The sequence below is a fragment of the Martes martes genome, assembly GCF_963455335.1.
Source record: "Martes martes genome assembly, chromosome: 17".
Taxonomy (NCBI): domain Eukaryota; kingdom Metazoa; phylum Chordata; class Mammalia; order Carnivora; family Mustelidae; genus Martes; species Martes martes.
The window spans coordinates 22,946,283-22,962,226 of record NC_137905.1 but is presented as its reverse complement, the minus strand read 5'-3'; positions in this window follow the sequence as shown (position 1 = coordinate 22,962,226).

Below are 15,944 nucleotides of genomic sequence, written 5' to 3'. Positions count from 1 at the left end.
TGATGCTGGTAAGAGAGAAATATCTGATTTCAAAAATTGTATGATTAAAAGTAAACATACTGAGTAATCTTTCATTTTGTTGCATTTAAAATAACAACAATCAATAATATATCAATAAAAATTTGTATATATTTTGAGGGGGAAAATTCACAAATTAGGTAGCTTACAAAATCAGTCAAGGAAAGATAATCTAATATTTCCCAAATGTTTCTGGCTCAAAGGTTTCTGGTCAATGATATAAAATGACAAGCAAATAGTAGAATATGAGAAAATAATCATGATAAGAAAAAATAATGTTAAAATATTATACTATCTATGTGGAAGTATAATGTGCAAGCTGGCCTAAAAAATTTTTTTAACATGCTTCAGATTGGCCATGGGCCAAAATAATATTTCACATTTTTGGTACTGCCACTTCTCAAAAGAGCAAATACAATTCCTGATAATTAATAAATAATATTAGTTGTTCCTTTTTTTTCTAGAAATTTTCATCTTAAAGGGAATGTACTAACATCACCATACCCTCTCTATTCCCCAATATACATACATACCCATGGCAAGCAGGAGAATGCAGCTCTGGTTTTATAATGAACATCAATGGGGGAAATAGAGAGAAATATATTTATGCAAAGAGAAAGTGAATGAGACATATTTTGTAACAGGTTAACCTGGTTTCAGTCATAAACAAACAGAAGGCAGAAAATAATTTACGCAAGATACAATTCAAAATCTCATTTAACTGTCAGAACAATTTGCAAGAAATTCATTTTATAAATGAAAATACTATAGGAAAGGGACAGTCTAATATCTGGTTCATCTGGAAGCTTATAGGAATTATGCCTGGTTCTTTATGTATGTTATCTAATTTTGTCTTCTGAATGGTAATCTATGAAATGGACCTCTGGGAAACTGAAGCAACTCTATCTCACAATTTAGAAAAACATCTACTTCAAGGGCTCTGGAGTAGAATAAAGGAGTTAGTGCCTGGAAAATGATTAGCACTATGCTTGGCATATAAGATATGTGTATGTGTGTGTGTGTATATATATATATATATATATATAGAGAGAGAGAGAGAGAGAGACCCACACACATAAAATATATGTGTATGTATATATGGGGGGGCATATATACACACACATATATTTTATATGTGTGGGTCTCTCTCTCTCTCTCTCTCACACACATACACAAGCATATATTTTGTACATGTATACATACATGTATCTGTACAAGGTGTATATATATGTGCACATATGTATATAGGTATGGTCCTATTTACTATATATGGCATAACAAATTTGCATTTCTGTTCTTTGAATAAGAACGATTCAAGATAGAGGCTGGTGATTAAAGAAATTATAATTTATGGCTTTGGAATAGTATTACTGAAATGATACTGGTATAGACCTATGCCTTCTTTGAATAAAATAGTGCATTTATATCAGGAATGATTTTTCATCCATCTCTAAAGTATTCTCAAAAGACACCTCCCAGGGCACCTGGGTGGCTCAGTCAGATCAAGAGCCAATTCTTGATTTCGGCTCAGGTCACGATCTCAGGGTCATGGGACAGAGCCCCACGGCAGGCTCTGCACTCACCTGGGAGTCAGCTTGAGAACTCTCTCTTCCTCTCTCTCTGTCCCGCTCCCTGCTCATACTCCCTTTTTCTCTCTCTCTCAAATAAATAAATCTTTAAAAGATACTTCCCTTGCCACAGGAGATATAAATTTGTATTTCTAAGATAAACGGAATACTCTAAAAACCCGCTTTGCAAACTTCTAGACATACAATGGTATGCTGGCAAATGTATCTACAGAGATGTAAGGCATATACTATAACAAATATTACTGATGGCACTGATTCCCTTAACTGAGAGATACTTAAAATAAACACTAGAATATTTCAATTTTATTGGCAATTTTTTATATTAAAATGAAATACTATTAGTTTTAGGAAACTGCTATATTTATGGAGCCTTGTCCTGAAATGCATCATGAAACTTCCAAGGGTTGAATAAACTGAAAAAGAAAAAGCAGTTATGAAACCTGGTGACCAAAGATGTGTTTTCAAATGCCAATAGTCAGAGATAAAATTTTAGGGGATTATGATAATATTGATCAGTTGTTTTGAGATAATGTTCTCTTGCATCAATAGCAATAAAAGATGAGTGAGGAATGATTACATACTCCATGACAGGAAACTGTCTTGGGAAATATGTAGACAGATCCATTTTTAATTTTGGAGATTCTGTAATCCATTTTCATTTCAGCTCATAATATGTTGATAGTGGATTGAAGGAAAAATGCTATTAGGACTACTTGTTTATACAATTTTCTGCAGTAAATGAATTGATCTTTCCACTTATTTGATTTGTGATGATGGCATTTGTCATGTTTCCTTAGGACTGCAATCCAAATTTTAAGAAACCTCTGGCATGAGGAGTGACAGGAAAAATAATGAAAGCTTGTTTCTAGTGTACTTCTTGATGGATGCTATCATTATCTCTTTTTATTTGCTTAAAGGTTTTATTTAGGCATTCCTTGAAAAAAAAAAACAACAAACAACTAGAGAAAAGCTATTTTTAAACAACTGTGGTATTAAGTAGTCTTTATTGAGGTCGATATCTAGTAGTACTCATACTTTACTTTTTCTCCAATACTAAAACTTCCAGAAGATACAATGTAGCTTATTCAAATCAAGAAGGAGCTTGCTTCATATCGCAGGACTGTTAAATCTAAATGGCCTAAAGTGTGGTGGAGTTCAGGTATGGATGTTCTTGGGATAAAGGAAAGAAAATACACTCAAATGCCTTTGGAAAATGTGTAAGAAATAAAAGGAAAAAAACTAATTCTGGCTATAGTATTGAAGCCTGAGAGGTTGAGTGTGGAATGATTAGACTCACAGAAGTCTATATGCCTTGACCATGTGATTATTTTTGAAGGCAGAATATTCAGGTACAGTTTCTTTTCTTTTCTTTAAGGTGTATTTATTTGTTTTAGAGAGAAAGAGGGGGGGGGAGAGTGTGAATGCCCGTCAGTGGGAGGAGGGGCAGAGGAAGTGAGAAAATCTCAAGCAAATGTCCTACTGATCGTGGAGCCTGGTGCAGGGCTTGATCCCAGGACCTTGAGATCACGACCTGAACCGAAATAATAAGTCAGAGGTTTAACCCACCGAGATACCCAAGAACCCACGGAATATTCAGGTACAGTTTCAAGTTGTGTCGTCTCCTATTTTCCTGACATTGGTTAAGTGATTTAATCTCTGTGTTTCAGATTAATGATCTCTAAAATGAGGGTCATAATCACCATGAAATATATGTTTACTATGATAATGAGCAATGACGATGAGGAGAAGGACATCAGAGGCCATTATGAATCTTTTCTTCCCCCCCGAAAGGAGAATGTACCACTAATAAGAAAGAGGACATAATAATCAACTTATATAATCCTGCTATGTCTGGTAGCATCTTCTGGCAAATAAACCTTTCATTCTTATTTTATTTTATTTTTTATTTTACTTTCTTTTAATCTCAGATATCTCTCTGGATCCCTCCCAGGCCCTTGAGTCCCTATTTACTATATATGGCATAACAAATTTGCATTTCTGTTCTTTGAATAATCTGTGCAGGTGCAGGTGACTACTTCCTTTTTCAGCAAGTGGTCTGCTGGCGAATGCCGGACAACTGGGCATTCTTTGGGGGAGTGGAAGAGGAACTTGCTTTATCACACTTGCCAATTTTCTGTGGTATAAATATTCCCAACATGACCAATTGCAAGTTACCATTAGTTTAATAATCACGCCATAAAATACTTAAAAACTTAGCAACTGTCTTTAATGAGCCAGTTGAGCTGATACTACGCATCATTATCAGGTCTTAAAATTTTTATCCCTGCTGGTCTTTCAGATTTCCTTTCAGAACCACCTTCAATTCCATGAGAACATCTAATGTGATGTTTTTTCTGCAGATTCATCTTTGCTCTCTGATAGACAGATTTACTTCTCTTCACTAACTTTATAATAATAGCACAAATAACAAGTTGGATACCTTAAAAAATCATGAAATTATAAGATTCATTAAGCTAATAATGACCTATTCCATTTTGTTTACTACTCCCCCTTGTGTGACCCTGGGGAAGCAAAACGAGACCAGGTTCTTGACTTCAATAAGCTTATATTTTATCAGAGACAAAAAAAAAAATAAAGAGGTGCAGAGGAGGGGCACCTGGATGGCTCAGTAGGTTAAGCGTCTGCCTTCAGCTTAGGTTATGATCTCAGGATCCTGGGATCGAGTCCCACATCAGGCGCCCCACTGAGCAGGGAGTCTGCTTCTCTTCTCCCCGCCCCCCCCCCCCGCCTGCCCCCACCTGGCTTGTGCTCTTTCTCTCTCACTCTCTCAAATAAATAAAGTCTTAAAATAAAAGTTGCAGAGGAAAAGGTAAAAATTCGGGTGGATATGTGCTCTGGAAGAGATTTACGTGGTCAAGTCAGTCAGCAAGATCAGAGATAGTTGCTGAGAAAGCAAGAGGCTTCGGGTGAGATCTGAGGAAGGCACAGGAAGGAACCACGAGAAAGGAGACAACGGAGCATTTCCGGCACAGGGAATGATGCAGGCAAACAGCAGAGGTATGTAAAGTTCAGCCTGCAGGTGGTAAAGGCCATGGGATTCTAAATGGAGTGGGAGAGTATCACTTGGCATAAAAACAAACAACCCCTCCTCTAGGAAGCCTTTTACAGTGTCCACACTAAAGAATATAATGCAACATGACCATTCGAGTCATTGCTCAGCTGCAGAATTAGTGATAGAACTTGAACCAGATTTTATTTTTTCTTGATTTTCATTTAGCATAATTAAAAAAATACACCTCAACTCTAATACCACTAAAATATCCAATGTGAATCAACCCCCCAAGTATGAAAGTGATTACTTGATAAGAGCAAACAGCAGTAACATGTTTTTCTATTAAAACTTTAAAATAAAAGTACTTGAGAAAAAAAATGATGAAATATCTAGAATTTTGCAACACACACTGAAGTCATATGGGACGGCGCTTATATCAGCCTTACAAACTAGCTTGAGCTTTTTCTAAGAAAGTAATAGCTAAAGGAAGGCATTCCTTCTACCTCTTCCTGATTGCAATTAATTATGTCATACTGTATTATTTATTAGCTAAAGTAACAAAAATCTGTTTTACCCTCATCCAGATAAGGGGATTAATTATTAAAATGGAAAATGAAATCATACAACTTAATACAGAACTATCCAAGGGAAACTGGGTTTTCTCCGAATCTCTTACTCCAGTTTATCTTTTCCTTCTCAATCCCTACTCATAGAGACACCATCCATTCCCACAAACACATCCAGAGACAGAAATATGCTTACACACATAATAATAGAAACTAATGTTAATGGAGAGCTGACACGTGATCAGCATAGCTTTAAGCACCTGACAGGCAATACCATGTCTGTTCCTTCCAAATCCCATAAAGAATACAGAATCATTAACTCTTCCATAAATGAAAGAAACCCCAGAATGCAAGAAAGCAGAAAGAACCACATGAGAAATTAGGAAGGTAAGAGAATCACGTTCCCAATTATAACGGTCTGGAGTAAATTTTTAAAAAAAGCTTTGAGTTTAAAAATACCCCAAAGCCAGAAATATACAGCTGCATACATAGCTGAGTTTAAAAACACAATTAACATTATAAAGGAATATCATCATCATCATCATCATCATTATTATTTCATTCTTTCTGTAGATGAGCAAGATAAAATAGTTTGGTTAAAAAATTAGTTATTCAAATAATCAGGAAAAGATAAAGTTTTAGAATCAAGTTTGTAAACTGAAGATCAAGCAAAAAATTGTAAACAGCACTGGTGGTAAATAGATCCTAGTTTGACAGGTCTCGATAGATATCTTCTCCTAGGACGCATTATAATCAAAAATTACATGCAGTTTCCCTTGCTTGGGTTTTCTTGTTTACATTAACTACTGGGACTCTTTAGAGTTTAAATACCATAAGGAGACTAGAGTCTTGCTGACTATTCTAACATAGTGTATGCACAGCAACTTTTTTAAGAAGCGTACGTTTTAGCAAAGGTGCCCTGGGCATATTACGAAGATGCTATTAGAAGCATGGCGCTTTCATAGTTATTGATTTTCACATGTATCTGGTAAGGGCTGAACATTCGTACATATTTGTTTATTGGCATTATGCCAGAAATATCTTCAAATGTACACAGAGCCAAACTCAGCCATGAAAAACAGAAGGTTAATTCCTCCAAAATGTAACAATCCCTGGGTTTGTAGGAGTGACTACAAGATAATGAAACTAATTGCTTAGCAAATGTTTGGGAATGTGTCATTACCTTCAGTTAAGTCTTTGAAATTATTCAAATTTACTTCAATAAGGCTGTTGCACAATGTAATTTTTGAAAATAATATTAAGAAATTACATCATACAAATATTTATCTTCCTTTTCACTGCCCTTGGAGGTGGCAGTGATTTCTTACCTAAAAGGATAGCTAGAATTAAGCATCTTTTGGAATCTAATATGTGAAGGATGGAAAGTACATCTGATGTTAGACAAACCACTATATCAAAATTAGGCACTGATAATAGTATGCTAGGGGGAAAAAAATCAAGAGCCAGATTTTAAAGTCCAATGTTGATTATAAAAGCAACACAGTGACAAAGAGCATGTGCCCAGCAGCAACCAGCAGTTGCTGGTATCCACAATGAGCAACAAGAAATGCAAAACATTTCTTTACTAGACAAAACTGGGTACACCATTCCCTCTAACACTAATGAAATCATTTTGGGAAAAGCAGCTACATTGGCCATCAAGACTGTCAATCCCAATATTGCAGAGTCAAAAAAAGAGAATGAATTTAGAAACTAGCAGAAGTCTTAGATAATATGAATGTGCAATATATAATGGTTTTTTTTTAAATTTTTTAAAGGTTTTATTTATTTACTTGACAGAGGGAGAAAGAGATACAAGTAGGCAGAGAGGCAGGCAGAGAGAGAGGGGAAAGCAGAGTCCCCGCTGAGCAGAGAGCCCGATGCGGGGCTCGATCCCGGGACCCTGAGATCACGACCTGAGCCGAAGGCAGAGGCTTTAACCCATTGAGCCACTCAGGCACCCCATAATGTTTTATAAATAAAGATGATAAGGCATATCCCTCATGCTTACTATCTAAGAGCTATACTGACTGCATTCAAATAACTACTTCTTAGTAGTAAATTAGATTTTGAAAAACAATGAAAAACATTATTACAATTATAAAGTTCAATTCATTGGGCCTTCTGTTATTGTTTTTTTATCATGCATTACTTCCAGAGAGTTGTATTTGTTTACGTGGCTTATAAATCAGTTATGATATTCAATTGCAACAGGAAAATGAGTATTATTCAATATTAAAACAGAGGGTACCAGGCGAGACAGAGGGATGATGATGGTGATGATGATGATGATGATGATGGATAAGACACTTAGATTTAAGCTTCACTATGGTGAATGAGAAAGAAAAATAGCTACTCAGTAAGAATAAAACACAAGATGAGCACAAGCATATAGTTTTGAATAATTTTATAACAACTGAGGCATGATTCATTCATTTGAGTATGAAGAACTAATATATAAATCACAGAATGGATATGTGAGGACATCTCAAATATGAGTCATATCTATCAACATAGGACATGAGGGAATAGGTATTCCTGGAATGTATGAAGAAATGGCCTGATCAAATGTCCAGACATATGAAAATTCATGCTATAATGGTGGTGAGAAACACAGTTAAATTAACAAATGATATATCAGTTTCTTTGTGGTAGAAATGGGGATATTTGTGGTAGAGTGGAATATATATGAGTATCTGTGACTATCTTTTCTTCTTTGCCTGAATAATAAAAGAACGCCCATATTGGGGAGGTAATATGCCCAGATAAAACTATCTCCATTTTGAAACATGCTAGCTGATTGGCATGGCCAATGGTCATTAAGTAGGAATTCCACAAACTCTTTTTAAAAGGAATTCAGTTGGCAGGCTTCTTTTGCCCTTCCCTTTCCCTCCTTCTTCCCACTTTAAACATTAACTGGGTGATTGGTGTTCCAGCAACCAAATCTCATGATGAGAACCAGGGTCACATTTTAGGAATAAAAGAGGTTAAGACTGTTTCTAGTGACACTAAGGATCCACAACATCAGGTTTGGACAACCTACCTCTAAGTTTTTAGTTATATGTGAGAAAAATAAATTCATGTCTTAACTCAACATTTTTAAAGTTTTAAGATAGAAGAGTAACCTTAGAGATGTACAGTGGGGGCTCAGAAATTATATGCATACAATGATAAGTCTAATTTTTGGTACATATTAGGCAGTTAATATTTGTAGCTATTATTACTACTGACAATAAAAACAGATGCGTCCAAGTAATAATAAAAACAGTTGAATTCAAGATGATTCCACATTTTTGTGTATTCTCAAGATCTGAGAAAGAAATTCCTCAAAAGGTATATCCAAGTCTATGATACACTGAGAGTATCATCAGAAAATTAGGGAGTTTTGGGGCACCTGGGTGACTCAGTGGGTTAAGCCTCTGCCTTCGGCTCAGGTCATGATCCCAGGGTCCTGGGATCAAGCCCCACATCGGGCTCTCTGCTCAGCGGGGACTCTGCTTTCCCCTCTCTCTCCCTCTCTCTCTCTCTCTCTACCTGCCTCTCTGCCTACTTGTAATCTGTCAAATAAACAAATAAAATCTTAAAAAAAAAAAAGAAAAAGAAAAAGAAAATTAGGGAGTTTTGTTTAGATGCTTATGATCAAATTTTTTTTGGAAAAGCAGGACTCGTTAATATTCACAGCCATGTCTATGGAAACCTATGGGGAATTTGTTTTAGAATCATTCTAAAATTTCAATATGCAGTAACTTTTAAAAGAACTTTACTTTGATATGCAAGCGTTACTTAAGTATCATCAACTTTGAGATTTCCAGATATCTTTTTTGATATAGGACCAAAAAGCACAAAGTCTGTTGAATATGAAAGTACCAGAGCATCTGCCAGAACCTTCCACATGTTTAAACCTGGTCCCATGGCCTGGGCCTGGGGCTACATTTTGACCAATATGCTCATCCTGTGCTTATTTTCAGCTCTTTCTTTGTGTGTGTGTGTGTGGTTTTTTCCCCTAAACTTTGCCAATTCAGAGTACCTGAGGTCTGTGCTTGCAACACAAAGGTTTTCCAAATGAATTGCTAAAATTATTAAAAATCTGTGTGAACATTTGTTGGGATTTGTTACAAGCTACCTATTCAAAGGGGAGACAAAGTGCAGCCCATATTGAGAGAAATGGAACAGATGGTTAAAAACAAGCAATCTGATATTCCTGGACAATTACAATGTTTATGTGAATGAAAGAGAGACGATTAGATACTTTTTCACTCCCTCCCCCCCCCCATGGAACATTACTTTGGAGTTTTCAAATAGCTTTTTCTTGTCTATTAGATAGCTTTATCCCAACATTACCATATAAAAAGGCAAACCAAAGGTCATTTTCAACTGTTACTTTTTAACAAATAAGAACACTGAGGCTCTAAGAAGTTAAATAACTTCTTTAAATTACTATAGGTAGTAAGTGCTTTATTTTCTTCCTAGAATTTATTACTACCAAGGAATTAATTAGCAAATACGTATTTATCTTTTAGTAAAATACGAGTACAATAAAGTCAGGTTTTCACTGCTTGATTTACCTCCACATCACCTGTGACTAAAATAGCAACTGTGTCTTAGTGGGTTACAAAAATAAAACCTATGTTGTATGTACATACGCAGTGTCAGAAGAAAGAACTGGACCTAAGGCTGCCTTTTTTTTTTTTTTTTTAAGATTTTATTTATTTATTTGACAGAGATCACAAGTAGGCAGAGAGGCAGGCAGAGGGGGAGGGGGAAGCAGGGTCCCCGCTGAGCAGAGAGCCCAATGCGGGGCTTGGTCCCAGGACCCTGAGATCAGGACCCAAGCCAAAGGCAGAGGCTTTAACCCACTGAGCCACCCAGGTGCCCCAGAACCTAAGGCTGCTTTATTCACAAAGCCCTGACTTCTGAGGAGTTTTGGCTGTCGTGATGTTGTCATTGCAAGAATTAGAATACCTGAATCCCATCATGAAATTCAGTTCTCTCTCACATAAAAAGAAAGTCATACAACAAACTGGAGCCAAATGGGGATCAAAGTTTCATTTTATCCATAGATGTCTAAGTGGCTAATATTCTAATTCAGATCCCAATTAAAGAGGCTGAGTAAAAACCCTGATCAAAAACAAAGCCTAATTACAACCTTTTTTTCCTCCCCTCAGTCTCAATAATTGAGAGCAATATGCTTATATGCTTAGCTGTAAATGGAGGAGAATAAGAAACAGGACCAGGAGGAGGAAAGAGAGACTGACACATCCCAACAATAAGACTAAGCTCAAATACGCTCTCTCATTCAGACTGTGGAAAAGTCAGTGTGGCCACTGTGTTCTGTTGGTCTAGGACCTAAAATGGTTGTTTAACAAGTGGATGAAAAAAGAGGAAGTGCATGAAAGAATTAGGGAGGAGTCTCATTTTTTAACATATTTTTTAACCCTTTGAGATAATAATTCCACTCATTATCAAATGCAGCCAAATTCCAGTATGTTCTGACCAGTCTTATCACCAATATGTTTCGTACAGGATAGGGACAGAAAGGGAAGTTCATAAAGGACTTCAATGGGCATATCTTGTGCGAAGGAAGGGATATTTTGGTCATCTCTTCCTACGATCTACCCTTATTAATCCTCAACTAAAAACCCATAGGTGAGCAATTTCCTCTGGTTTATTGTTCTAATGTCGAGGAAGGATAAAAGGAGGGACTGATTCTCTAGAGACCAAAATAAAAGATATCAGTACCTAAAGTTTGCCTCAAATCATATTCTTCCAGTATGCCTGTATACAACATTGTGTTTTGGTATGCCACATACAAAGTTCACAGTGTCTCTCTCTTCTGGAAAGACAAAAATCAAACAGTGGTATTGAAAAAAAAAATCACTGGCAATATGAGATGAAATTGTAGAATTGAGCAAGTAATTACACCCGTCATTCAGTGTGATAGTTTAGCTACTCTGCATGCCCGTTTCTCCAATAAAAGTGATATACACCTCATGTGTCTTGGTAATTGCTTCTGGTCTTCATTTTGGTTTATGGAATGGAAAGACTTGTTAAGTGCTGGCAAGGTCCTTAGAGGTTTTCACAAAAGGTATAGTTGATAAAGATTTACCAAGCACAGTTTTACCAAGCCATCATTTTTATATGTTAAAAAAAAAAAATAAGGATAAGGAAGACAGAATGAATAATCCATGGTCACACACCTTAGTTAATGGCAACGATGATCTATAACATGGGTAAACTGAATCCTAGACTGTTCATTTTTTATCTCATATGCTCACACAATTAATCTACTTCCAATTCAATATTTTTGATTTATTGTGTTGCATCCCTGATTTAGCACTTACACATTTTTTACTTCCACGACTTTCTCCAATTGAATAACCAAAAATATACACACTTAAAATGCAGTGAAAGAGACCAATAATTATAATTTACTCTCGTAAGAACTGTAGCTAAACGTCCCTCTGGGCTATGTAGGATTCAAATATCTCTCAAAAATGGCAAGATAGAAATAATTCAAAAGTACCCTATGTTCCCCTTCATTGTTCCTGGTATAAAAATCTCCCCTTTCTTTCTTTATTCTCTTTCAAGCACCCTGTCATCTCAACTCACTATCTTAAGTTAAAATATAAAAAGCAAATAAAGCAGGAAAGAGAAGGAAAAAAATAAGTATCTAGGTTTTTGTATTTTAGAACTACAGTCCTCAGAAAAACTATGAACATCAGGTTGTAGAAAAAATGGAAGAAAAGAAATAAATGGACACAGAAAATGAGCAAGTCTCCTCTCCCTACTCCCCATACCACCTCTTGCCTGGATTGTGGAAAACAATATTATTTTCTGTGAAAGCAGGATGAAGAAAACAGATCACAGCGGAGTCTTCAATAAGTCCTATATGGAAATGCAAAAAAAAAAAAAAAAAAAAAAAAAAAAGGCCTATTTCCTGTTCCCAGAGCAGAGTCTTTAGAGGACAACGAGACATCAGAGACAAAAGCTTGCATGGTCAAGGTAGGCAAATTGGAACAAAGTTACCCAGGTGGAAATGCTTGTGTCCCAGCAGGACTCAGAATCAATATAGTATTCTAGTGCCTCCAAGTGGTAAGTTGATGTATTAAAGAAAGCATTCAAAACTGAAAGATAAGAATTAAAGATTCTGGTGTATCTGAATGAGGATCTATGTGCACAAATTGAAGAACAGAGCCATCTGCCTTCCCAACCCTAAATTTAAGTTATGTCCAGCCCTTCAGAAATGAAACGCAGACAGCCAGCTTCCGGCCATAAATTTAAAAATAAATAAATAAATAAATAAATAAGAAAGAAAGCTTCAAATAGACCGAGATTAAGTTTCTGCCACCACAGTGTTATAATGAAGATTTACAGTAGAAATAATCTTGATTTAACTCATTAAAAAAAAAAAAACACAAAGAAAAATATGTCTTTGTTAACTGGGGTCCATACCTGTTGCAAAAGTAGCAATCTTCTCCCATGATCCAACACGCTGACAAACTTTGTCATTTCTCCAGGCAAATTCTGCAATAAAAAAGTTACAGTCAATCGTCTACCTCAAAATATTTGCTGTATGCCCTCAAAGCAAACTGTTTTGCTATCAGACAGATGGACACTGATGATGAGTCGATCTGTGAATATATACATGCACATTATGGTCTGCCATAAAAGGGTATATGGAATTTATAATCTGATAATCCTGTAAGGAAAAAAAAAAGCATATACCAATAATTGTGTAATTCCCATGCCCCTTCTCTGTTAAATGTTCACATCAATGCTATTCTATCTTTTGATAAACTGTGTGGACCTACTTTTATTGAGCACATGAAGTCCTCTACACTTCTCAGGCTCCCACCTGACCCCAGAAGGCTCACATCTGTCAACATTGCCTCTTCTTGAAGAGAATGACAGAAAAGAGAATTCTATGAATCAGAATACCCCCCATATCAGTAAACAGTATGTGTTCAGTCTTGTGTTTATCACAGAGTTTGACAGAAACTCCAAATAGAAAATGCAGAGAAAGAAAGAGGGTAAGAAGTCATCATTGGATTTCTTGGTAGAGTTAGCATGCTGGAAATGCAAAACATGTGTTTTGACTCCCCTTTCTAAGCAATATTAACTTTTCATAATCTGAGGATGCTCTGTATAATACTTACAGGGACTGCCTTGCATTTTGCAATTTCATTTGTATTTTTATGGCTTATTTTTTTAAAATGTCTGATCCACTAATTAAACAGTAAACTCTACAAAAACAATGACCATACCTATTTTCTCTGCTTTATGATTCCAGAAATTATGATAGTAGATGACACATAGCAAATGCAAGATAAATAATTTTGAATGGAATTTTAAATTATTTGTATTCTAAATTACAATTGTTTCAATGACTCAATCAGCTATTTGGAAAGTGACTAAGAATCATGATATATGTTGGGTAGAGATGTATCCAGTATTGTGTGTGTGTGTGTGTGTGTGTGTGTGTGTATTTATATTCACATATATATATATATATATGAATAGTACATTGATATATGCAATGGAATATTACTCAGCCACCAAAAGGAATGAAATCTTGCCATTTGCACCAACATGGATGGAGCCAGAGTATATTATGTTATGGATAATAGGACAGTCAGAAAAAGACAAATACCATATGATTTCAGTCATGTGGAATTTAAGAAACAAAAGAAGTGAACATAGGGGAAGAAAAAGAAGGAGGGAGGGAGGCAAACAAGATACTCTTAACTATAGAGAAGAAACTCAGGGTTACTGGAGGGTAGTGGGTGGGGATGGGCTAAATGGGTGATGGGTATTAAGGAAGGCACTTGTGATGAGCACTGGGTGTTATTTATAAGTAATGAATCACTCAATTCTGCTCCTGAAACCAATATTACACTATAGGTAACTAAAATTTAAATAAAAACTTTAAAAAAGAAGGACATTTATTATGTTGAAGACTGAGGGGGGAATCCCAGAAAGGAAAGGGATAGACAGAAAATAAGGACTCCAAATTCTGTGTGTAAATTCTGCCCAAATCTCCCTTTGTCTAGTAAACTACTTAGTGATAACTGAAAAGGTCAAACAAATTAAAATAATCTTAGACGTATCAAGAATGATGAAACCACCCCTGTAGTTTTCTCAAACACTAAAATATTTTGTAAGAAAATATTCTGAACAAATTCACATCAACAAATTTGACAATTTAGATGAAATGGACAAATTCCTTTAGAAAATCAACGTATAAAACTGATGCAAGATAAAACAAAATCTGAATAGCCCTATGTGTATTAACAAAATTGAACTTGTTATTAAAAAAATGTTACCAAGAAAATGTAAGCCCCAGATGCATTCACTGCTGAATTCAATCAAGCATTCAAGGAATAAATAACCCCAATCTTACACATAAACTTTCAGAATATATATACAAGAGAAGGAAATTCTGGATTAATGCAATGAAGCCAACATAACACTAATATCAAAAACTTGACAAGAGCATTTTTTTAAAAGATTATTTATTTATTTATTTGATAGGCAGAGATCACAAGTAGTCAGAGAGGCAGGCAGAGAGAGAGGAAGGGAAGCAGGCCTCCCACTGAGCAGAGAGCCCGATGCGGGGCTCGATCCCAGGACTCGGGGATCATGACCTGAGCCGAAGGCAGAGGCTTTAACCTACTGAGCCACCCAGGCACCCCGACAAAAACATTTTTATAAGAGCAAATTACAGATTAATGTTCCCCAAGAACAGGTGTGCAAACATCTTTAATAACTGTAAATTAGGGATGCCTGGGTGGCTCAGTTGGTTAAGCCATTGCCTTCGGCTCAGGTCATGATCCCAGGGTCCTGGGATCGAGTCCCGCATTGGACTCCATGCTTGGCAATGAGCCTGCTTCTCTTTCCTCCTCCGCCTGCCATTCTGCCTGCTTGTGTGTACTCTCTCTCTCTCTGACAAATAAATAAAATCTTTTAAAAAAATTGTAAATTAAATCTATCAATATATTAGGATGATAACATATCATGATCGGTTTGTTCCAGAGAAACACAGAATAGTATTTGGAAATCAATTAAAATAATTCACCATATTAACAAAAGAATAACCATATGACAATGAATGCATAAAAAGTATTTGATATGTGTTATCACCCAATACCCACTGAAAATACAAACTTTCAGAAAATTAGGGACAAAATGAACTTGGTCTTATGGATAAAGGGACTTATACAAAAAACTGAGAACTAACATCAGAGTTAATATGGAATGTTTTCTAATAATATTGGGAACAAGGCAAAGATGTCTACATGGATCCGTGTAACAGAATGTGAGTACGTGTGTGTGTGTGTATCTGTGCACACAATGTGTTTTCAACAAAGCTGTCAGGGTAATTCATCAGAGAAAAAGTTTTTTCAGCACACTCTGGGTGGAAGGATTAGATATCCATACAGAACAAGAAATAACAAATTCAGCCTTTACCTTGCATCATATGTACAAATTAACGAAAACTGATCATGGCCCTACATATAAAAGTTTAACTCGTAAATCTTCCAGAAGGAAACATTGAAGAAAATCTTGATGACTACAGAACAAACATTGTTTTTTTTTAGACAGGATACACTTTAAAAAGTACAATTTGGAATTAATAAAAATTTTTTTGGGGGGTGCCTGGGTGGCTCAGTGGGTTCAACCACTGCCTTCGGCTCAGGTCATGATCCCAGGGTCCTGGGATCAAGTCCCACATCGGGCTCTCTGCTCAGCAGGGAGCCT